Source organism: Gambusia affinis, linkage group LG09 (genome assembly GCF_019740435.1).
Source record: "Gambusia affinis linkage group LG09, SWU_Gaff_1.0, whole genome shotgun sequence".
Classification (NCBI taxonomy): Eukaryota; Metazoa; Chordata; class Actinopteri; order Cyprinodontiformes; family Poeciliidae; genus Gambusia; species Gambusia affinis.
This window is the reverse complement of record NC_057876.1, coordinates 26,107,824-26,131,561: the sequence shown is the minus strand read 5'-3', so window position 1 is coordinate 26,131,561 and position 23,738 is coordinate 26,107,824. Positions and strand designations below refer to the sequence as shown.

The 23,738-nt window shown below is 37.5% G+C and overlaps 1 protein-coding gene across 2 annotated transcripts in view; it reads right to left on the bottom strand.

Moving 5' to 3' along the window:
• Positions 1-20,945: 20,945 nt before the first annotated feature.
• LOC122836697 (ankyrin repeat domain-containing protein 50-like) overlaps positions 20,946-23,738 on the bottom strand; it is a 35,659-nt gene continuing 32,866 nt past the window's right edge. For both annotated transcript variants that reach the window (XM_044126461.1, XM_044126460.1), the window contains exon 5: positions 20,946-22,472. The gene's annotated coding sequence lies outside the window, so the exon portion shown is untranslated. The remainder of the gene's footprint in view (positions 22,473-23,738) is intronic.

Here is a 23,738-nt window from a genome sequence, read left to right as displayed (position 1 = left end):
ATCATTAAAATGTTGAAACCAAATAGAACAAACTGATTATAAAGCAATCTGACTTTTTGCTATTTTAGTAACCTGACCTGCCTCTCCCAGATCACTGGATGAGGAAGATGTTCCATATCTGCAGCAATGGAGTCACATTTTGATTTAATGTATAGGTTAGAAAGAGTTTTATGCCAGTGATCCATTTTACCTCCACAAGGATCAAAGTCAAAAAAATAAATGAACAATATATGGTATTTTGTATAATTTCCTGATCTTATCTCTCCCATTTTCCATAAATTCTTGAACTTCTAGAGTTTTGGTAATTATTTAACATCGGCACAGTGGCTTACTGCTTTTAATGATTCAATGACTGATTCATAGCAACATGACTTTAGCAACAAACATCCTGACGCTACATGAAGAAGAAATGTAGAGTAATGAACCACAACATACCAGCAGATAGTTTACCAAAGGTCAGAAAAGATGCGACATCATGTCGGAGGAGGACAGTCTTTTGTCTCCTTTGTCATTCCTCCATCATGTTGGCCTTTCCTTTGTAGTTGCCTCCATTGATGATTCTGTAAACAGCTTCATTATGGCTGCAGTTCTGTGGCTGCTGTAACACAGAGGCCTGATTTTTATGGCTGAACGTAAAACACTCTAATGAGCCTATCTGTGCATCCAAGCTGTTCAAAATGTAATTTGAAATCTGATCACTATCCTAAATTAAACGGAGAAAATGAGTTTTTTCAGCTCAATTTCTTCCTAGAAAACATTTTAAAGTTTCCTGACCCTGAAGACATAAGTACTTCCTTTGCATTTCAATCCAGTTGATCAGAGGAAAACAAAAATATTTGGTTCCAGTTAGAAATCTGGCGCTGCTTCAGATTCATAAGTGCTACATAAGCAGTGACCTTCAGCCGTTTTTACTGCACTGAGCAGTTAAACTTTTATGAACATAAAAATAAAATAATTAGTATTATTTAGGTTCTCTTAAGTCCCTATCCCAGAAGCATGCATACTTTATAATCTCTTTTCTTTCTGCCTTTACGGTTTCAAACACAACATTGAGGAAACATCTGGACATGTTTGGAAATCTAAATATGCCATTTTCACTCTCTTCCCACTCAGACATTTAAACGTTTTTCACAGATAGTTAGAGAACACAACTAGCAGAGTATTTACCCATTTGACATATTAGTGGGGCCCCATACACATTTTTCTCTGAATAGTCACTAACCAGGTGACAACAGGGTTCTTGTATGCAACATACTTGTGTTAACCAGATAAATCACCCATTTCAGCAAAACCAGTTAGGTTCTCTGTGTGGCTCTGACTATAGACTGGAACTGGTATTATGAAAATATCCTAGTATTGTGTAATAATTCTAGCACTTTCTCACCAAGACTGGAAATGCATCAACCTGTTCAACCAGTTAACCATCATGTTGCCTGTGAACATTTCCATTTCTGGCCCATCTGTCCAGAACATTGTTGATCAATGTTGTCCCCATATTTTGTTTTTTCCTCACATATTCCTCGAGTTTTCCAGTAACTTTACCGGCTTCCTGTAAAATCCTACATTATTTTTGAGGTTTTTCTTCTTACTTTCAAGTCTTTCCATAACCACTCAAATCCATATTTGTGATTTTCTGCACATCTTTCTCAGCTCTAGCCTTTTGAGATCCATCTCCACATCTTCTCTCTCTGTTCTACCTGCTTGCCTGGTTTTCCTGGGTTTCAGAGCTTTCAGTCGAATAGCAACTTGTTCTTGAAACTCTCTCCTGACTCACAGCTGTATCTGTCTCCCTGCAGTATGCAGCCTTTTCCTGGATATTGTGATCCCATCTTGTAATTGTTAGAATCTTTCATTTAGGGTTTCAAATGTTACCTTTAAATTAAAATTATTAGCATCATTATTAAATCTACGAAGAATAATAAGAGAATGTGATCTGATGAGAGTTTTTGTTGCTCTTTGCCTGTTGCATCATTAAACCAACAAACATCCCAACTAGTTTAGTTTGTTTTGACCAAATAACAAATTTTTCATTAGCAAACCTAAATCTGGACGGGAGAAAACTGACTAAGTCATGTTCTCATGTTCTCTCCAATGAACTAAAAACTGTTACTTTGACATCAAAGTGTTAAAGTTCAGTTCCTTTTTTTAACTTACTTAAAATCAGATCCGTTTGTCGGCACGTCGTCTTGACCCTGAAAGGCTGACATTTCAAGTTTGAGATTTAACAAATTATTGCGTCCAACTTTTTTTTATCAGGACCAGATAAAGGATTTAGAGGGGGGCTTTAAGAAGTCTCCTTACAGGTTGAGGGGAGACTTTGATCGGTTTGATCAGGACACATTCTGAGCTTAGCTTTTTAAGCTGAGAAATTCTTTTTTGCTAATGCCTCAGTTTGAAATCTGCAACAAGATAAAGCATTTCAAAGACAGACTTCAAGTCTTGCCAATTATCTTCTCCACAATGACGGCTCCTCTCTGTGTTCTTATGTCTAGGACTGCCATCTGTGCCTCCATTTCTTTTTCTTTGCTGTGTAACAAAATCAGAAAAAACATTCAGATGTGAAATGGAACCCAATGTAATTAACCACTTGGTGCAGATGCTTAATTAAAAAACAAAACTTAGACCCTAACCCTAACAAATCAAAAATTTATTCTGAAATGCATGGACACAGTATCAACATTTATTGCTAATTTTAGCTCCTGGAAAAAAGGAGGAGAATATAAAATAAACATCTTTCTGACACTCACTTATTACCATAACTGTTTCCTTGCACTCTTTAACCAAAGCTCTTGCTTACCATTAATGGTATTTGGTTGCATGAACTGATTTATGTTCATAGTACTTAAAATAATATCAAGGAAGATAAAGGGAAAATAAAATAACTGAGAAAATGAATAAAACAGATAAATGGATCAATACATAGAATGATAGGTGGAGAGAACGATTTAATCTTCAATCTAGAGCCCTTTCAGGGATTTTCACCTTAAACCTTTAACATTTCAATCCCTTTACTGTGTTGTTGAATACAGATTCAAGACAGATCACTATGAGATCTCAGGCCACAATACAAGATAAAAATGTCCAACTTATATGCTATAAACCAGATGTGCTTCTTGAAGAATGTTCAAAGAACCATAAACACACATCTAAAGCTTGTGCAAAACCTTCTGCAGAGTTGAAGATGCTGCAGCTGAAAAATAAGTGCCAACATCTTATTAAATACTTATGGATTAACATTAGTATTTGTAAGACTACAAATCCATGCAAATGTGAAGGTCAACTTCAAATCATAAATATAGGTGAGAATGAATTCACCTGTGCAGCTTAGGAAAGCAAAGAGCTGCAAAACAAGCATATTGTGTGTGAGTGCGTGTGTGGGTGTGTGTGTGTGTGTTTTTCTTTATCAGAAAAACAACCTGTTAAATCATATTTTATTACAAAAACAATCTAATAACTTATATTCATTCAGATTTGTACTCATCTTTCAAATTATCTAAACCTTTCCTATAACACTGTTTGAGCTTTCCTAAACCCCACAGACTCTCCTAACTAGAAACCAAAAGAAGAGTCCCTCACCACTGAGGCACCACACCCACCTGCTCTGACCAAAGCTGCTAACAAGTCATACCTCCCTTTCATCTTAAGGCCTTGGGCTGTGGGGGTGGGGATACGGTGAGCTTTTTGGATTTTGGGGGGAAAACACTTTGACATGTGTGTGTGGATGGATTGTGAGAGGCTCAGGCACCCTGGCTCGCTTCCGCTGGCAGTCATGAAATATGTATGGACACCATGACTCAGGCGAGCCATAATTGATCAGGGTTAGCATTAACCATCCCAGTTCGGCTGCACCTGCGAACCCTACCCCCAACCCCGTTCACCATCCCAGCCCCCACCTTTAACGAGCCGCAGCGATCAGACAGACAGAGCGAGGAGGACGGAGATGAAGGGGGGAGACACACCCAGGAGCTCAGTGACAGCCACAGTAATTATTTTCTGTCAGCTGTTACGATTCTGTCATTAGCATACTGTTGGGCTGATTTTCTACATTCAGGCTCCACTTCAGCAACCTGAATGCACTAGTAAACATTAAGTACACTACTTACTGCATGACAACGCCACTGAAGCTAAAATTAAATTAATGTTGGACTCTTTCTGCAGCCACGCCCTTCTGTCTGCACCTTTTAAGCAAACTGTAGATGACACAAGCATAAGTTTAATTTGAATAAATATAAGACAATTACCTCACAGTTTTCACCCTTGACTGGTTTTAAATTAAACTGAGATTAATCCATAAAACAGGGAATATTTGCAGCCACATAAAAATAAAAGATAAGGCTAGGAAAGCAGTAAAGACCAATAAACCCAAATGCATGATGTGCTTCTTAAAATGATTCATCCATGTGTTTGAACATAATAATATACAGTATTGGCATTTAAATGTCAACTTAAAGAATCTCTGACTGTGGTTCAGCTAAGTGATGAAGACAATTTCCCAGTACAGACCGAGCAGTCCAGGACTCCTCAGGAGAGAGTCTGCAAAGGAGAAATCAATGATCAGTGGAGCGCAAGGATCAGTGATTTCTCTTTGAGTTAACCTGCAGGCTCATCAAATGCTCCATGCAGGAACAGTTATTGTCCCAGTGAGGGGGTGTGATTTGTTGGGTCTGTAGGGTTGTCAAACAGAATGATACGGCACCATTCTGGGAATTTTCTGTGCACTTTTTAAAAGATGTTTTGTATTTGCAGCTCAAGCAAAACTATTATTTAACTGGTCTCTGGTGCAGGATGTGAAACAAAAGATGGTTAAATGCATAATGAAGTTTGTTTTCAACAGAAAACCAGCAGTGCAATTAGGAGTTAAATAAATCCTCTTTCTATTCTAATTCAGTTATTCCATATTTGTGTAGTGCAGATACTTCAAATGTAATTCTGGGCGTATAAAGACGGAGCGGGGGATGGTACAGCCAGGAGAGAGTGCAACACATTTTAGACAGCTGCTGGATATTGATCGGTTTAGAAATTATTAAACCCCCAAGAGTCAGGAAAAGATGTCAGGCTGAATAATAAACATAAATAAGATCCATAATTATTACTGTCTTGAAACTGACGGTGAAAAGTGTTTATTTTGAATCATTATTGTAAAAGAAAGGAGGTATTCGACAGAGACCACTTGGTTTTTTTTTTAGATTTACAATCAAAGGTTTTGATCACAGTGGGCCAAATAATTCGTAGACTTTCTGTGCCTTCACCTCTAAGATACAATCTTCTTCCTCTCACACAATTTTTCAATTTTATGTTTTATTTCCACAACTAAATTTCATGAAATTTAGTTGTGGAAATCATAAAAACGCATTTTAATTTCAGACAGATGTAAGATAATCTGAGTAAATGTCAGACGCTGTTTTCAAATGAGTATTTTCTGTGTATTAAGGGACAAATCTACCCAACTCAACCTGGCCACAGGAACGTTTTTGGCCTCTAAGCCTAATAATATGTGCCAGTCAACCGGCCTGGGTGTGAAAATGTGGATTAATTCCAGTAAGATGAAATATGTTTGAATTTTTCCTTTCAATAAAGCATCATTTTAAAACTGCTGTTACTTTTTTTTGATGATCTAAAGCTTTTATGTGTGACAAAAAAGCAAAAATAGAAAAATTGATTGACATGATTGAATTTAAAAAATAAAACAACTGATGGTTGAAAAATGACATTGTATACAAGCAAAACATTGTGTTGTCTACCACATGAAATCTCATTGCTTTTTATGGATATTAGAGGTTTTAACACTTTAGACTTTTGATTGTTCAAATTGTGATTCATTTTGGTGTTGACTTAATTGTTCCAAGGCTTCCCAGTGTTAGAGATTGTGTTTGTTTGGATTCATGGGGAACCTCAAGGCAGTGACACAGAGAGTAGGTTCACCTATCTGCTTAATATTGATGATAACCTTCTCTCTTCTCCATTTTGATGATGGTGGGATGACTTGTCGGCTTCTTTAACCCTGGGGAAATTGTTCTTAACTGGACATTGGATTTCTTTGTCTTTGTCTGGATGAGTCTTTGCATGAAGATGAGGAGGTCAAGTATCTTGGTGTGTCAGTGATGAGCTGAGACAGGATGAAGCAGAAGGTTGATGGCAGGCTTGGGTCTTTTTCATCAATCAATCAATCAATCAAACTTTATTTGTATAGCACATTTCAGCAGCAAGGCATTTCAAAGTGCTTTACATCAAATCAAACACAAAATACAATGCAACATAGAATCAACAATAAAAACACAACATCAATAAATTTGCAATTGATTACGTTTCGAATACAACTCTAAACAAGTGGGTTTTTAGTTGAGATTTAAAGGAAGTCAGTGTTTCAGCTGTTTTACAGTTTTCTGGAAGTTTGTTCCAGATTTTTGGTGCATAGATGCTAAATGCCGCTTCCTCGTTGGTTCTGGTTCTGGGATGCAGAGCAGACCAGAACCAGAAGACCTGAGAGTTCTGGAAGGTTGATACAACAGCAGCAGATCTTTAATGTATTGTGGTGCTAAACCATTCAGAAACTAACATCAGTATTTTAAAGTCTATTCTTTGAGCTACAGGAGCATCAGTGGAGAGACTTTAAAACTGGTGTTATGTGCTCTATCTTCCTGGTTTTAGTGAGAACACGAGCAGCAGCATTCTGGATCAGCTGCAGCTGTTTAATTGATTTGTTGGACAGACCTGTGAAGACGCCGTTACAATAATCAATACGACTGAAGATAAACGCATGGATGAGTTTCTAGATCTGGCTGAGACATTAGTCCTTTAATCCTGGAAATGTTCTTCAGGTGATAGAAGGCCGTCTTTGTGACTGTCTTTACGTGGCTCTGAAGGTTCAGGTCAGAGTCCATCACTACTCCCAGGTTTCTGGCCTGATCACTGGTTTTTAGTTGTAATAACTGAAGCTGTGCACTGACTCTAGATCGTTCCTCTTTAGGTCCAAAAATAATAACTTCAGTTTTGTTTTTGTTCAGCTGGAGAAAGTTTTGGCACATCCACACATTTATCTGTTCTAAGCATCTGTTCAGTGATTGGATGGGTTCTGAGTCTCCTGGTGACATCGTAATGTAGAGCTGTGTGTCATCTGCATAGTTATGGTAGCTAATATTATTTCCTGTTATAACCTGAGCTAGTGGGAGCATATAGATATTGAATAAGAGGGGTCCTAGGATTGTCTTTGATGAGAATCTTGGTGTGTCAGTGATGAGCTGAGACAGGATGAAGCAGAAGGTTGATGGCAGGCTTGGGTCTTTTTCATGAACAGAGATGGTGCTGCTTGAAAAAGTGTGCTTGGCCAAAAAGCAGAACTTTTAAATTACTGATCAGTCCACATCCCAGATCGACGTGGATCATAACGAGAAATGGATAAGCAGTTTACATGAACTTCCTTTGGATAAGCTTTGTCATCCATGGGGAGATCTGAGTTTATCCTCTCTTGCCAAATTAGGATACACATTGACTCTTCCCTTTGGAGGCTTTGGTTAAACATAAGAATAATGATCAGGTTGGATAAACAACTTATAAATCAAATTCAATCATAATCATCAATTGAAGCAATTTTATTATAAATAAAAGCTAATTTATGGCATCAAGAATATCTTAAGAGGACAATTAAAACAAGTTTTGCCAAGAACCTGTCAACATGAAACCTCTTGCTCTTCATAATGTTGAGTGGCAGAGTTGATGTTATAGTGGGAACATTTTGGAGTTATCTGTAGAGCCCTTGATAACAACAACAATCAGTTTCAGTCCCAGATCCAAGTCTCCTCTCCCAATAAACCATCTGCTCTCTGACATTGCAGCACTTGGTTGTGTGTTCAGCAAACTAATCCACTGATTTTCTGAGTGAGTCTTTCAGATGTTTTGGTGCACTTCACAGTGCTGTCTGATTGCAAACTGATTACAGGCTCAGTTTTTCTCACTCTTTTTGTTTATTAGTATTCCAGAGATTAGAGGCCATCACCAGTCCTCTCATTTCAGCTTCTCATCCGTGAAATAAAACTTATTAAAAGACTGATCGCTGCATACAAATTGTGCGCTTTTTGATGGCAAATGGGGGGAAGCTATTAGAGATAAGTTCAGATTTATCCACATGAAGAAGTTGCTGCTGAAAATAATTAGGTGGCAAAATATGTATGAGTTTCAGATAAATAGAATTTAACAAACTGCTTAAAACGTATTGTGTCCCTTTCCTTTCTCTGTGTAGCTGCTGAACCAAGCAGGAATCCTAACAGAACTCCAATGACAGAAAAGAGACCAAAGGTGATGAATAAACATGCTAAACATGCTAATATCTACCAAAGCTGTAAAGAAACTAGAAGTAATAGTTAAAACAACAGCACTGCAATAATAAATGATGCATGATTTTATGTTGTCAGTATTAAGGCTCCCTCACACTTGGGCTTACTGTGCACTTTCTGTGAGACTGCATGCACTGTCCATGGATGGTTGATATTTCATAGTCAAAGGTCCTGATACAGTCATGAGACAAAGTCCTTAACTTCCCAGAATCCAAACTGATGCACAAATGCAGGCCTGTTAATTATGGGAGTGATCTTTTAAATTGTTCAGAGAAGCCAAATGCTTTGAGATCAGAGAAGAAGCAAAACAAAGTTTCTAGGTGTCAACTCGACTTACCCAAAGACCACCATCCATACATTCATGCACGGGGGTGGAAGCATTATGCCTGGGGGCTGTTTTTCTGTAAAAGGACAAAGGTCAACTTCACCTCAGTGCTACAAAATGCTTGATGAGGATCTTAGTTGGTGGGTTTCTTTTTGTGTATTTATTTATTGAGCATCATCATTTCTAATCTCCTTCTTACAAAATCTCACTGTCATCAAAGATTAGGGGTTTATTGTCTATAATATTCTCTGCTGGTGACTGATGCAGAGCCAGGAACCTCTTCTGCGTGTTGCTAAATGTTGTAAAGTAGCCGTCCTCGTCGGAACGGCCTGCTTGGACACGGTTTTAAATTTAGCCCAGGCTGTCTCAGGATTACATTTTCCTTCTGTCATTGTTTGTTGAAAACAGCACAAAACTGGCTGATTAACATGCCACTGCTCTTTTAAACGTACTGTCACATAACAGGAAATGGACACAAATGCTTGAGGCCATCAGTGCAGAAACACACAGACGGGCCCATTGTGTTCTGTAATGACTTGATGTGCCACAGCGACGCCATCTGAATGTCATTGTCTCAAAGGATACTGGGCAACCTACTCATCTCTGACCTACATCTCCCTTTTCATGCCAGGAAGATGCACAGCAGTGAAGGTGCATTGAAAATGTAGGAACACATTGTCTGAAAGGCATGACGCTGCTGGAAAGGTCACAGAGGTGAACAAAACAACAAGTGAGTGGTTCAGGTCCGGTGGGTTTTGTGAAGGTAGAAAAAATGATGGTGGCTGATATTCAGTTAGTTATGGAACGATGAATGAATCACCAAATGTAAAGACAGTTTTCCTGAAATTTCCGTTGCATTCTAGGGCATATTTTCCTCTATCCATTGTCCAGATTTGACATTTCATTGACCCATGTCTCATTAAGAATTCACCGTCTTTCACCATTCTTCCTCCCTCCGCGGAGGCTGAGCACTAAATTGCCGCAGGGGCGTTGAAGAGTCGGCGTGTATTAATGGGGGACATGAGTGGGTGGTCTGCACTTTGAGAGCCCTCTGCAGCCGCTTACCTTCCTGTAATGACTCACTCAGCTCAACACAGTCTTTCTTCTGCTCTTTGGGTTTTTAGGCCCGGAAGTGAACAATGCTGGAGAAAAAGACAAAAATTGGCCTTTTAGTTTCCTTTCTACTTCTGCATTAAATATGAAGCAATATTATTTTCTCAATGTTCTCATAGCTGCATGTAGGTAATTCTTAAAGGAAGATAGAAATTATGTTTCAAAGTTCATAATGAAAGCTTATCAGTTGAGATAAATAAACATTTTGATGTGAACATTTAAATACAATTCTAAAAATTAGTTCTTAAGTCTTTTTTGAGTTGAAGGAAAACAAGTTAGAAATGTTGTAATATTGATTTTGTAGCTTGCAATATTTTTGTGCCAGACTCTTTAGGTGTTTTCAATTTTTAAAACTGTGTTTTTTGTATTGCTTTGGATCTGGTTTACTTAGAAATCACAATAAAACCCATGGACTTAATTATTTTTTAAAGATTTATATTTTGTTTATTAACAAAATTTTTAAACCTGCTTAGACCCTTTGTGTTCAAAAAAATGTAAGCACCAAAACCTAGATCTGAATTAACAGTAATGTGGTTGAAAAACATTCAGGTAAGAGAACTTTTCAGGGAAATATGGGAACATACAGCCAAAGAAAGTGCATCATTCACTAAACCTCGCTGGTGGAAGAGGCAATAGAGCTTGAGAAGCTCAGTGGTTATGGTCAGACTGAGGAAAACCTTTGTGGTTGGACGAAAATCCAAGCTGATTTAAGACAGATGGAAATCTAAAGCACTGCAGAACTCAAATGCTCAGCTAAGATCAGTGGTCATGTTTCAACACTTAGAAAGAGACTGTGTGAAAATATAGAGAGTTCTAAGGTTATCAAAAAAAAAATAAATCTAATTTACTGACAAATATATTGATGATTGACAGGACTTTGGAAAAATATGTAGTTGACTGGCAAGACCAACCTTTTGGAAGATTTATGTCTCATTATATCTGATGTAAAATTTACAGCATGTCAGAAAAACATCCTAACACGAGTCAAACATGGTTTTGTGAGTGTAATGCTTTAGGAAAGAAATGACGCATCAATAATTGCTGGAATCATAAATTATTTTCTTTAGCAGAAAGTCCTGAAGGAGAATGTCCTGGTATGAATTCATTACTTTAATCTCATATTCGTTTAGGCTATGGAGCAGGACAACAGTCCAAAGCACATCAGCAACTTCACTTCTTAAAGGAATAAGAAAGAAAACAGAATGAAGGTTTTCCAATAGCCTAGTCAAAGTATCCACGCAAACCTGGAAATCTGAAAAACACGCTGTGGCATGACCTTCAGCAATCCATTCCTTCTGAAAGCCAGTCTAGCTGATTTAAATAATTCTGCAACAACAAGTCGGTCTTAATTTCTCTACAGTAATGTAAAAAACGAATTGTTGCCGCAACCAGTTATTACATTTAGGGGTAATTATTTTTCACATAGAGCCAGGTTGGATTGGATGGCTTTTTTCCATTGAGAAATAAAATTTGGATTTCAAAACCGTTTTTTGGGGTCTAGTAGATCTATTGTATTGCGATAAAACATATTTTATCTGAAACAGTAACAAGAGAAAGAGAAGAAATGGGTATGGTGGAAAATACATTTTTTTTCATGACTATAGCATATTTGTTAATTAAAGTGAGTGTGAATCACCTATCAGAGAGCCTGTGTTTTACTTAATATGTAACACGTCCCTGTTGTTCTGTATAAATGTGCTAAACACTGTTTACTTCCACAAATAGCAACGGCTCATTTCAGGCAAACGTGCAATTATACAGCAAACCGGTTGGATAAGCTGCTTGCTTACTGCAATCCACGGGGTTTGGTGAGGTTGCACAGAAGAGTCATCTTTAGATAAAAGTTTAGTTTTAGTTTTAAAAGCTGCTTTTGAGGCAAATAAAGTCTTGTTTATCACAGTAGAAATCTACAAATTTCTCCTAATTCTGTGCCATGTTGATACGGTTTTCAGGTTATTTCTCTTCATTTAGATTTAGAATGAAAATGGTTAACTTGAAAGAAAAGATAGGTTTTAATTATTTAAATTATTAAATTATCTTGTTATAAGGAAGTTTTTTAAAGCATGTGTTCTACCTTAAATGTCAAAATGTGTGTTAAAATGGAAAATGCTGGCAATAATTTTGGCTTAAGGTTCCTTCCTAAAGCTATTTGTTTTGTCTATTTATGAGAAAAAATTGTGAATTTTCCTATTAACCTCCAATGCAAATTTATTATTCATAAGCTTTTAATTTGCAGTGTTTTTAATTTTTAGGAAATTCTGAGATTTTCCCCCATTTCGGAAACTTTCCCTCTCCTCCTTCTCCAGACCTCTTTTGGCGCAGATCATCGACACAAACTTGTTGGAAATGAAGGACAGGCTCTTTCTGTAGTTCCATTTATATGTTAATCTGTCGGTGGACCTTGGCTTGGATTTGAATGATTCCAGCATAAGGTTTGGTGATGTATTCTACTCGACGTTTCCTGACAGCGCTTGAAAAGCCTATACATCCTCGTGGTGTCAAAGCAATCTATCATTTGAGCGGTTTGGCACTTCGTCGGGCCTCTTGAATCCATAACTGTTCCATTTAGTTCAAAGTCTAGTGAAATGTCGGTTGAATGTAGAGCAGAAAGGCAAGCCGCGGTTACCTTTCATCATAAATCCAGAAGACAAAGTAGGAATTTGACTTTGTATGACCGACTCTGCTTTCGTTCCATTACTATTTGCAAACTTATGGTGGCAAATGTTCGAAGGAGAAAAAAAAAAGATTTCTCAAACATGAATGATGCATCTTCACAGCTGTTAAAAGTAATAGGGAGAGCTGAGTGATGGATGGAAGCTGGAGTCTTTGTTTTTACAATGTTGCATAAATAAAAAAGCTTTTGTTAGACAGCAACTATTCATGTTCTGTTCATTCTGATAAAACACTTGACATAAACTCACCATGATGCATCCTGAAGTTTTTCAGAGTTCTCCACCTTACTTACAACCATTTTAATTCAAAAATATTTTATTAATCCCAGAGATAAATTGAATATTACCTAAATAATTTTATTCTAAGGCTTATAGTAAAAGCTGATGGCTGTGGGGAGGAAGGATCTCCAGTAGTTGTATTATTACAGTTTTTCTGAAGAAGCTTTTGACTGAAGACACTCTTTTGATGAATGCAGGTTTCATGACAGTAATTTTCTAGACTTTATGTAAAATTCTTCTTTGCATCATCTTCTTCATCATCTTCTGAACTTTTTATCAAGCTAGTGAGCCTTTTTAGTTCCTGGGTCTGATGCTGCTGCCCCAACAGATGATGGCAGAGGAGATTACATTCTCCACAGTAGACTTCTAGAAAATCTGAAGCATCTTCCTGCAAACATGGAGGAACTTAAACCTCCTCAAGAAGTACAGTATGCTCTGTGCTTTCTTGTAGACGGCTTCACAGTTTAGTCTCCAGTTCAGTCTGTTTTCAAGATGAACACCACAGAGGTATTTATATTCCTCCACCACCTCCACTTCTTCTCCCATTATGGAGTTCTCTTGGAAATTACAATCATCTCCTTTGTTTTGTTCACATTTAAAATGAGATGATTGTTTCCACATCATACCACAAAGCGGTCCACCAGTTCACTCCGATAATTTCTAATAATACTCCAATAATTGTCCATCTCTGCTCCAGCTGAGGCCTAGAGACGTCTGAGTATTTCTGCAGATGACACAAGTCTGTTTTGTACTTCAAGTCTGAGGTGTACAGAGTGAAAAGGAAATGGTGAGAGTACAAGCCCCTGTGGTGCTCCTGTGCTGCTGATCACCTTGTTAGATACACAAACCAACTGTCTCTCAAACTGTGGCCTGTTTGTCAAGTAGTCATGGGTCCAGGTCTCCACCTGTGTCTTGTGGAGTTTCTGGCAAAGACAATCAGGCTGAATTGTGTTGAATGCACTGAAGAAATCAAACGACATAATCTTGACAATGCTGCCTGCTTTGTCCAGATTACAGTGGGTTTATTGAAGCACAACTTCAATGTACTATAACACAAACAATTCATGGTAGTTAATGGCAGTCATTTGTTTTAGTTTGATGCCCTTGAGGAACTGCCATGTTCCCAAATGAGGTCAGACTCTTTGGTGCTCGGCGGGTTGAATCAGAAGTCAGTGAATCCTGGGTGTAACGGACAGACAGAGGAACAGCAAACAAACCTTCAGAGTTTGTATGGCAGAGCCAGGGGGGGTGAAGAAACTGTGTAAAAACCATGTGTGCAGGGCGGTTCCTCTTTGTGCCTTTCACATTTAGAGCAGTCCTTATTTCAAATGTCATGCACTGATTGTGCTGAATGGAAGTTACTTTCAGGGTCTTGTGTCACACACAAAAGTGTGGCCTCTGCTGTGAATGGCATTAGGTTTAAGTCCCGGAGCAAGAGCCCGGCAGACACCCTTACAATTGCTGTAGCAGCTGTGCAGCAGCTTAGTGCCATACAAATTCATCTCCAGAGCAACAAACATGTTTTTGTTTCTTGAACCAAAATCATACAGCAGATGTTGAGCATTTGCATAATCATCCCATTTAAGAAATCCCAAAATGGAAACACTTGGAAACACTGCCAATTTCTCAATTCATATTCTGTTTTTTTGGCATCATCACATGACCCTCTAATTTGGGAAACACCCAAATTAAAGGGTCATTAAAATATGCTATTGAAATATCAAGCTAACTAGTGCCCTAAAAAGCAGAAAAAAAGTGTTGAATTTGACTTTGCTAAAGCAAAGTTTTGAATTTGAGCAGAAAATATAAAATTAGCATTGAACAAAATAACAGACAACACTTGTGTACAGTTTTTTAAGAGTATTTCAAGAGTAAACTGAACTTCTTGCCTGGATTTTATTTGGGCTTAGAAAGAATGAATTTTTCTCTTACATTAACAATTTTGTCTTGATCTATAGCATAACATTTAATTAAAATACATCACAATTTGTGATTTGTCATGTGACAAATGTAAAAAGTAAGAAATTATACTATTGTAGTCACTTTGAGTCCAGCTACAGTAAGACATGTTGTTTTGTCACAAAAGATAATGCAAAGCTAATGTTTCACAAATGGTGGACAGAAAAATATTAATATAAAACAGCAGCGATTATTTGTAGAAATAAATAACTTGCTTCTGCAGCTAATTATTGTCATTTAATCCCTGAAGAGATTTTATCTCTTCTGGGATTTAATCAAAATGTGTGTTAAACACTGTTTGCTAGAAATGCATCAGTTTCTTAGGTTTGTGGCAAAATCTATAAAAATGCAGAATAAATTCCTTTTTGCAGCATAAATTTGATCTTTGAAGTCTTCTTAAAATAATATTAAAATCTATTTGTCTCTCATTCTCGTGGCTCGATATTGTGAACTATATGTATCGTTACACCCCTACTTTGGTGTGTTATTGTCTATCAGCTTTGATTTGTTCCCTCCTTTGAAGCCAAGTCTTATGCAATAGCAAGTGTTTCTTAATCCAGTGACAACTGTATTCAAGAGGGAGACAGTAGTTTTGATGAACGAGGAGAACTCTGACCTTTTTTTTCTCTCCAATCTTTCTCACTTTTCCTATTCTCGCTCCATTTTTTCTGATTCAACATATTGCTAAGGCCTTTTTTTTAATCAACCAACCAATCTCATTTTGAGTCTTTACAGTCACCACTTTATATATGTTTGCACATATTTATAATGGTGATCATTGTGTCAGAAATATAGATTTCACATTCATTTTTCTGCTTTGAAACATCGTAAATTTCCCCAGCAGATTATAAGATTTTTGCCCCTACATTTTTTTTGGAAACATATACTTCAATAAGTTAAGTTAAGTTGTGAATAATTTGAACAGAAACCAGAAATTCCTTGAGAATGTTCACTGACATCTGCCTGCAAAACTCGGATCAGGCTAAATTTGTTAAGCACTCGTGACAAGACACATGCAGCTACAGATGGTGGAAAGATCAAGAAAGCATATGACAAACTCCAGCCTAGAGGTCTTCATTGTGTACAACAGTTTGCAGCTTCCATGTGGCATGCAATTTTAACATTTCTCCCCATGCTGTGTGTGGCAGCAAAACTCAAAGAATATCTTTGTTCTCCATCTGTTCCTGGGCCCCGTTACACCCATGCTTTGGACTCAATGGACAAACGATGTGTGTGTAACAACAGCAGCGGCAGCAGAAGGAGCAGAGCAAGGCTTTGTCCTGAGGTGAACTCTGCTGCAGCCGCCGAGAGAGCTGCTCGGATCAGAGCTCACAGACCGAAGAAATGAGACAGCGAGAGCAAAAGGCACGAGAAAAACCAGTGGAAAACGAGAGCTAGACACGGAAAAGATGGGCATGGTAAACAAAAAAAAGAGGAAGACGCAGATGAAGAAAATATAAAGAAAAGGAATGAAAGAGCAAACTTAGTAATTTAGTGACAAACCAAGAGAAATAATTGAAGGCATGACTGCAGAAGAACATGGAGGAAAAGAAGCCAGAGAGACCTGGAGCCATGAAGTGAAGTCAAGGACCTTTGGCAGCAGTGAAATTTCCTTACCTCCCTCAATAATAGTTCTGCATAATAAGGCAATTTAGTGGGTCATATCTAATAAAACACCCAGGTAGCGAGTGCTCAATTCTCAATTTGTCAAATCAAAGCACTTTTCATACACAAAAAGAGATTTAAAAAAGAGTACAGCAAAAAACTATTTTAAAAACTAAAAAAACAAGACTGATCATGGTTTGAAAACAGAAAAATAATGTACAGAAATGTGATGCAAAACCCCAATCACTAAAACACCACTTAGTTACAATTTATGGGAGATTCATGTCATGAATGCATACAAATCACATTCTGCATGCATTTGACCAATTTTGGATTGAGTTTGATTTCTTTACACACACCTGACGTAAGTCTTAGGAAACAAGACTCTAAGCCCCACAGAGAAACTTGGGTATGTATTGGTGATCTAAAAGAAAAAGAAGAGTAAGGAGAATGTAGGTGATTTTATCCCTGTCATACTTTTATATCTGCCATGTAGTCCTAGCTTGGAGATAACTATCAGTGGTATTTACACTGAAAACACAGGTAGCACACCATTTCTACCATGTGATGTAAGCAGCAACGTTTAAGAAACCAAAGTATTTGTGGCTCATGTGAATGTTATTTTGCAATGCTAAAGTGACAGCAGGGTGGCAGAGTAAACAACTTAAAATTAAGTTTAGATGAGATTTGAGAATCTTCAACTCAAATCACAATCAAATTTGAATCTGAGAGATTTTCATGATGGAAGTTGTTTCACCATGTTTGAATCTGCCTTTTTCAGACCATGTCTAGTCTGATAAATCACTAACTCCACTCAGGTCCAATTTTCTATACATTCTAATGGAGACGTCCCAAAAAACTACACAAGATTTGAAGCGTCCTGTAATAATGTCCCCATTCTGTCCCCATTCTGTCCCCATTCTGTCCACAGGTTAGAGAAGGAGTCTGCAACCTGCAAGTGACTCTTTGGATCTTCAACAATGGCTCTTTATAACTTTGGTTAAAAATGATAAAGAACTGAATAATGTTTTTAAATATAGATATAATAACAAGTGAAGGTTTACTTTTTAAATTGTTTTTACTTGTAAAATATGCATTGAATTTCTCCAGAGAATGACAGTAAAATACCAGTTATATGTTTGAAACTCTTATTGAATTATTTGATTATAACATACATGATGTTCTGTATCTGTGCCCAGTGTTCAAGTTTTATATAAGCCTCTCTAGTTCTGAACTCTTGGTTCAGTTGCTGTTGCCTCTTTTTCTAAAATAAAAGTTACTTGATTAAAACCTGAAAGCAGAGTGGTTTCACCTTCATAGGGATCTTCTGATACATGAGACGTTTGCTTCTTATGTATCAGATGCATAACATTTAATTTTAAAGTGGTGAAATGAATGACATGCCTGGTGGTTCTGAAATAAATCTTTCATCTTCTGATGCTTAGAAACAGCACTTAATGCTTCTAAATCTGGATTTCCTTCATGCTCTAAAAATTATGGTTTTCTCACTTCCTCATAACTCAGGAGCAGAGATAGAAGCAGAGTGTGGAGCCTTCTGGTTTACAGGCAGCTGCACACGTTTCATACCAGTTTTGCAGCTCGTGGAGCAACAATCCTTTTATTGTGTTGAGCATGAGTCCATTTATTGTCTTTGGCTTCAAGCGCGGTGATTAATGATGTGTAGTATGACGTATCTAACCCTTTACACACAGCAGTCTGACAGCTATTTTTTAAACTCTTTTTAAAGTCTTTGTTTTCTGTTGTGTTACGAATCCCGATCAGTGTTTAGTAAAAATCGCCCACCTGCATGCATGCTGGGCTGCTGAGTTGAGTTTTATAAAGAAAAGAGGCTTTTTAAATGTGAACTGATGAAAGCTTTTCATCCACGCTTCTTGATGAGGGACCACAGGGATTATGTAAACAGGCTACAAAGAGGAGTAAAGTATGTCAGTAATCTCTCATTTTCAAGCTTTGTTGGCAGTGAGGTGCTGCGTTGTTGTTGAGTGGAGGCTGCGTTCAAAGCCAACGGCTCTTTTCCAGAATTTTAATTCAACTGTATTAGAGCTGCAATGCAACAGATAAAAGTTTCAGTGAAAATTTATGCAGTTTATATGCAGTTTTTTTCCGATCTGAGAGCTTTATGTTGTTTTTCACTGTGTTTAATACGCACAGACTCTAAACGGCTTGTAAATGCCCGGCCATGTCCCACAGTGATGACAGAAATCCAGAGCACAATGACTCCCTGAAGGGTGGCCAAGTTAACTTCAAGCTGTTTCACAAGCATCAAATATTAACTTTAGCTTAGCTCACTGACAGTACAAGACTCCAAAAACTTTACAGCAGATGTAACCAAGATTTATTGCAGCCAATAATAAATCTTGGAGGGGGAAGATAATGTCTTAGATAAATATAAATGGCTTCATGATTGCTAGTGGAGTTTTAACACTTGGCTGCACGCTGGTGGCTTCAGCTAAAAGTTGGATGTAACTAAAATCCTGCAGTTCCATGAAGCAGAATCAGCAGGTTGAGGCTGAAAGAAAGTCCATCTGATGACTGCAGGATGACCAGATCCTGCAGCTACAGAACGAACTTTAATCAACTTCTTTCCACCACCTTGCTGTGATGAGATATGATCTGCTTTTATACAAACATGCTGCTGTGCAATGTTGCCAACTATCTCTGCTTTGGCTTTATCTGTTGAAGGACATTGTTCCTTTAGATGTGAGGTTTATTCAGATACAACTTTGCAAGTCCAAGTGAGGCTAGCATATTTTTGTAACCTAAAATTTACTTCCAAGCTATTTAGTTTTTGGGGAGAGAGAGAGAGAATGAAACAATTTTCAGACAGACAAAAAGCTTGTCGAAAGGTCAAAATAATGCAACTCTCCCATGAAGTAACATTTTTTTCTGATCAGCTTTTGCTCCAAGCATTTAGAAAGATATGGCTTTAAGAATGGAAATAATGTTTCAGTGTTTGCATCACTTTGGGCTGAGAAAATATTCCTCCTCAAGGACATGACAATATTTTTGATTTCATAATTACCCTGTGCTCATAGGGCTGAAAATCTGCAGCTGCATTAATACAAATGAAGCAAAAGCACTCGAGGATGAAACCCGGCATGCAGGGCAAAGCCATGGGGTCTAAACAAAAAAATGTCTCTGGAACAAGTTGACCTCAAAACTGTCGCCAAGTTATGCATTTTGCGTGGGAGCTTGTTAGCTCTGTATCCAAAACAAGGGCATGGGTGGAGAAGAACCAGATGTGGACATTGGCAGTTGGTCTGCAAGGAACTCGGACAGTGAGAACTGCATGACGTCAGCGCCAGATGGTTTACTCATTAACATCCACCCTGAAAGCATGCAAGGAAATGCTGCTGATGGCTCACACAACGAAATGCCACTTAAACCCCTCAGCGTTTTTGATGAAATGTTGGTGGAAATTCAGCCCACTGAACTTTAATTAGAGGTCAAGGGGTAACCGGTGTTCATGAGGTTAAATGCTTCTGAAAATTTTGTTTGAGCAATGCGTCACTTGAGCTAAACAAGTCATGAAGCTTTGTTTTTGCTGAATCTCTTTCTCAGTTTGCTTTCAGCTGCGACGAACTGAATGAACTCTGGGATAAAATGGGGGGCAGCGATAGCACTTTGGCACGCTCGCCTGTTGTTCCATTTCAGTTTGATCCATGTGTTTGGATGCCTGCAGTGTCCTGGTTTGGCCTCCGTATATCAAATGACCAACACTGAAGTTAAGTATCAACAGCACATGCTGTGGTTTCACAGCCTCAACACGACAGAAAAGGAATCTCCACAGAGAAGAGAGAAAAGTTATATATTTACATTTAAAGCGAGAAACTGAGTTAGTAGCAGATTTTTGATGTAAAAATTCTGCTGATGTTGAAACAAAAGCTTTTGTGTGGCAGAGAAGTCAAGTTTCCGCCTGGAATTTAGTAAACCTCACAAATCTGTTAAACTTCATTGCTGTAGATTTTACATTTCACCTACTTTAACTGCTTTTCTCTTCAAAATGCTCTTGCTTGATTTTTAGTGCTAGACAAATCCACCTATTTTGTTTTTTCTGCAATGGGTTGATACATATTTTACAGAAATAGTAACATGAAAACAGTTCCAGTCATCAGATTTTAGCTAAATAAGATATTTTTGCCTTTCAAGTGTAAAGAAAGAGTTTAAAAAAGATCTTTCTGCCTTGACATTTCTCTTATTACCCCTCGTTTGTCCTGATAGTTTGATCAACCCACATATATGTACACATATGTAATATACATGTGCATGGTATGCATGTTGAGCCAAGTTCATCCTTTTTTGTGCAAAAACAAAATGATTAAAAAAGGACCTGAAGAAGGGAGTTAGGTCACGAGAAAAGAACAAAAGGGAAACAAGGAAAATGAAAGGTAGCATAGAGGAAGAATAAAAACAACAAAAGGAAGAACAATACATGATTTAAACAATGTGACATGGGAAGGTCTGGAAATTCAAACATTTCAATATTACAAGCATTCATCCTTCAGACTGACTTATAGGTTATGAGGTTGATTAGCTGGAGAGACTTGGAAGATTTTAAAGTAGCTTAATCACACTACATTGCATTCCAGACATCTTTTTGTTTTTCATATCTTGGTGTATTTGAGAAAATGGGCAGGACTCTTTTTTTCAGCAGTAAAGCAAATATGTTTATTAAGCACTTTTAATATACATCAGAAAATTCAGCTTCGTATAATACAGAAATTATTTTAATGAAAGTTAAATGTACACGATAAGCTATTTACAATCCAATCACTGAGTCAAATCAAAGTGGACAGACAAAACAGGTTTGAGACCAACAAGAGAACTGTTTAATAAGACTATACATCATGTTTTCCTGCCTAAAATCCTTCCGTTCGCCCTTCGTGGCACGCAGAGAGGTTTCATTTATAAGTGTTTGTGCATGCAATAGGTTTTCTACTTCTCCCAAAATCCCAGCTCTTAGCAAAAATATAGCTCACTGTTAACATTTTCAGAAGCCTGCAAAGATGTGACACAGCCTGTAAACGCTAAAGCAGCTCCGCTCGGTTCATAAGAAACAGATGTTTCAGTTCTCTCCAAGTCATGGTTGACCAAACTCCTCCTCCAACAGGAGGTGGGACAGTGTATGCTGTTTCAACTTTGGCTTTTGAAAGTCTGCATTTCAAACAATATCACTAACAGTTAGGGGCTGTCTTAATGGCTGAACCCTTTTTGTCTCACACCCCTGAAAAGTCCAGCAGAATATAATGAAAATGATACAGAAACAAAGCCGGAGTTCTGTTTGCAGAGCTGCTGAGAAATGCTAAATGAAAACAAAAAAACTGCTGCACTTAGCACCAAAACCTTGCTGACGATACACAACGGTTACTTAAATACTCTTGCACATAAAAACACCACACACACACACACACACAATACAAAAACAGAAAAATCCCATAGGGACGAAATCAAATTTGTTTTACATTATAAATGATCCTCCCTCCTGCTTAGATATTTAAAAGGCAAAAAAAAGTCCCAGAATGTCTGCAGGCATCTTCTGAACACAGCACCATGGCAGAATGCAACACAAATAAAAATGCAACAAAAGTGGCTTGTTTTCCTAAAAAATAAATATGCTTTATATCCCAGTAAACTGCTTTTAAAATGTTACACGCAACAAAAGGTTTTAGCACTCTGATCAAAGGTAACACAGATTATTTGGGGTCTCTAGAAAGGCAATGAATGATAACCATGACATCAGTTACTGTCTGTTTGGGACAATGCACCCACTGGTACACTGCTGTCAGTGAGACAAAATACAACATACTATAAAATAATAATGAAAGAATTGGCATGTTTCTTCTCAAACAGCTCATAAAACATGAATGGGATACAAAGCGAAGGGGAAAAAAACATGTGTCTGTCAGTTTATTATTTTAAAAGTGCATACACTGCTTATTAAATAGTATAACATTAAATTAAAATGATATTTTGAATGAATACAGAAGGCTGTAACAGATGTAGGCACATCAAAGTATCAGTTCACATACGCTGCAGGCAGAGAGATGTTTTATGGCGTCCCACAGAGGGCGGATGGGGGGAAGTCAATGTAGTTTTGTTATGCAGACAGAAACTCTTGCTTTGGCACATTCTCCCCAATGTCAGCATGATGGATGGTGGTCAGAACATCTAAAACAGCAAAAAAAGAAAAAATATGGTTAGTTTTTTGTGTTTGTTTTGAAGGGGAAAAAAGTTGTTGGCACTGCTGAAGAAAGAGGCGTGAAAATCCTTGAAATAACTCCATCTTTTATAGCAGCAGCACAATCTCAAAACTGAGAACAATTATTCTTGACAAAACCACTGATTGCTGCACCTACAGATACCTTCACAATAAATTTAACTGAAGCTTTGAAAAACAAACGCATACCTAACTTTTTTAGGTTGGTAAGAGATTCTGCTAATTTCTAATTCCTGATTAGATATTACAATTTGCTTTGTACTGTTAAAATCTTAACATTTTTAGCTGCCAGAAAACCATTTATTTTCACTCCTCTTTCAAACCAAGGACTGAGATTTTAAAATTAGCCTAATAGTGAACGTTTCTGCTGTAAAACGGTATAAAAGCAATACAGTGTTATGCAGTTATTTTACAGTCTTTCCTGAAATTGTCTCCCAGATTTAACTATTTTTTCACTAAACATTTATAGTCAAGCACAGGTTTAGCCAAAAGGTATTTTTTATATTTATTGTACATTATTTTGCATTTTGCAGCTTTGATTTGTTCACAGCATTGTGTAACAGCAAAGAACACGTGCAGTAAAAATGTAAAACATCAGTATTCAATGTCTTCCACTCAATTACCTGTAACTGTAGAGTTCAAATGTCTGGAAAAATATTATATAGGGCTCTATTGAGCATTTTCAGACCGGGTCACAAAAATCATACTTATTTGCATTTGAAAACACAGAGTGAACTATAATGATGAAAACATGTTAAGCCATCTGGTTCATAAACAGGGTCTCAGGACATTTCATTTTGATGGCACTTTCAATGACATGAAAACTTGCTTTTAAGGAATGAACTATCCATTTTTCACAAGTGGCACTTGTTAAACAGTTATCACACAGGTTATCAACTATGTTTTGTAGTTTTTACCAATTGTTTTGGGAAATACAGTAACTGTTGCGCAAATGTTAATAGTGGTGTGAGAAATGCACTGAAACGACTAAGAAAAACTATAAAAAGGCCATAGGAGCCTTTCTAAAGTCCATGGATTTACCAACTCTTTGAAAAACCTAGAGATTTTATATAAATATCATGTGGACACTAATCAACCTTCTTCCAGTCAACAGTGGACTTCCTTAAAGTTAGATGTTATACAACCTGTGGGGTGAGGTGAAGAGGTCAGAGAGGGCCAGAAAGATTGTACATAACAATAGGCAACGTTTCCTCTCA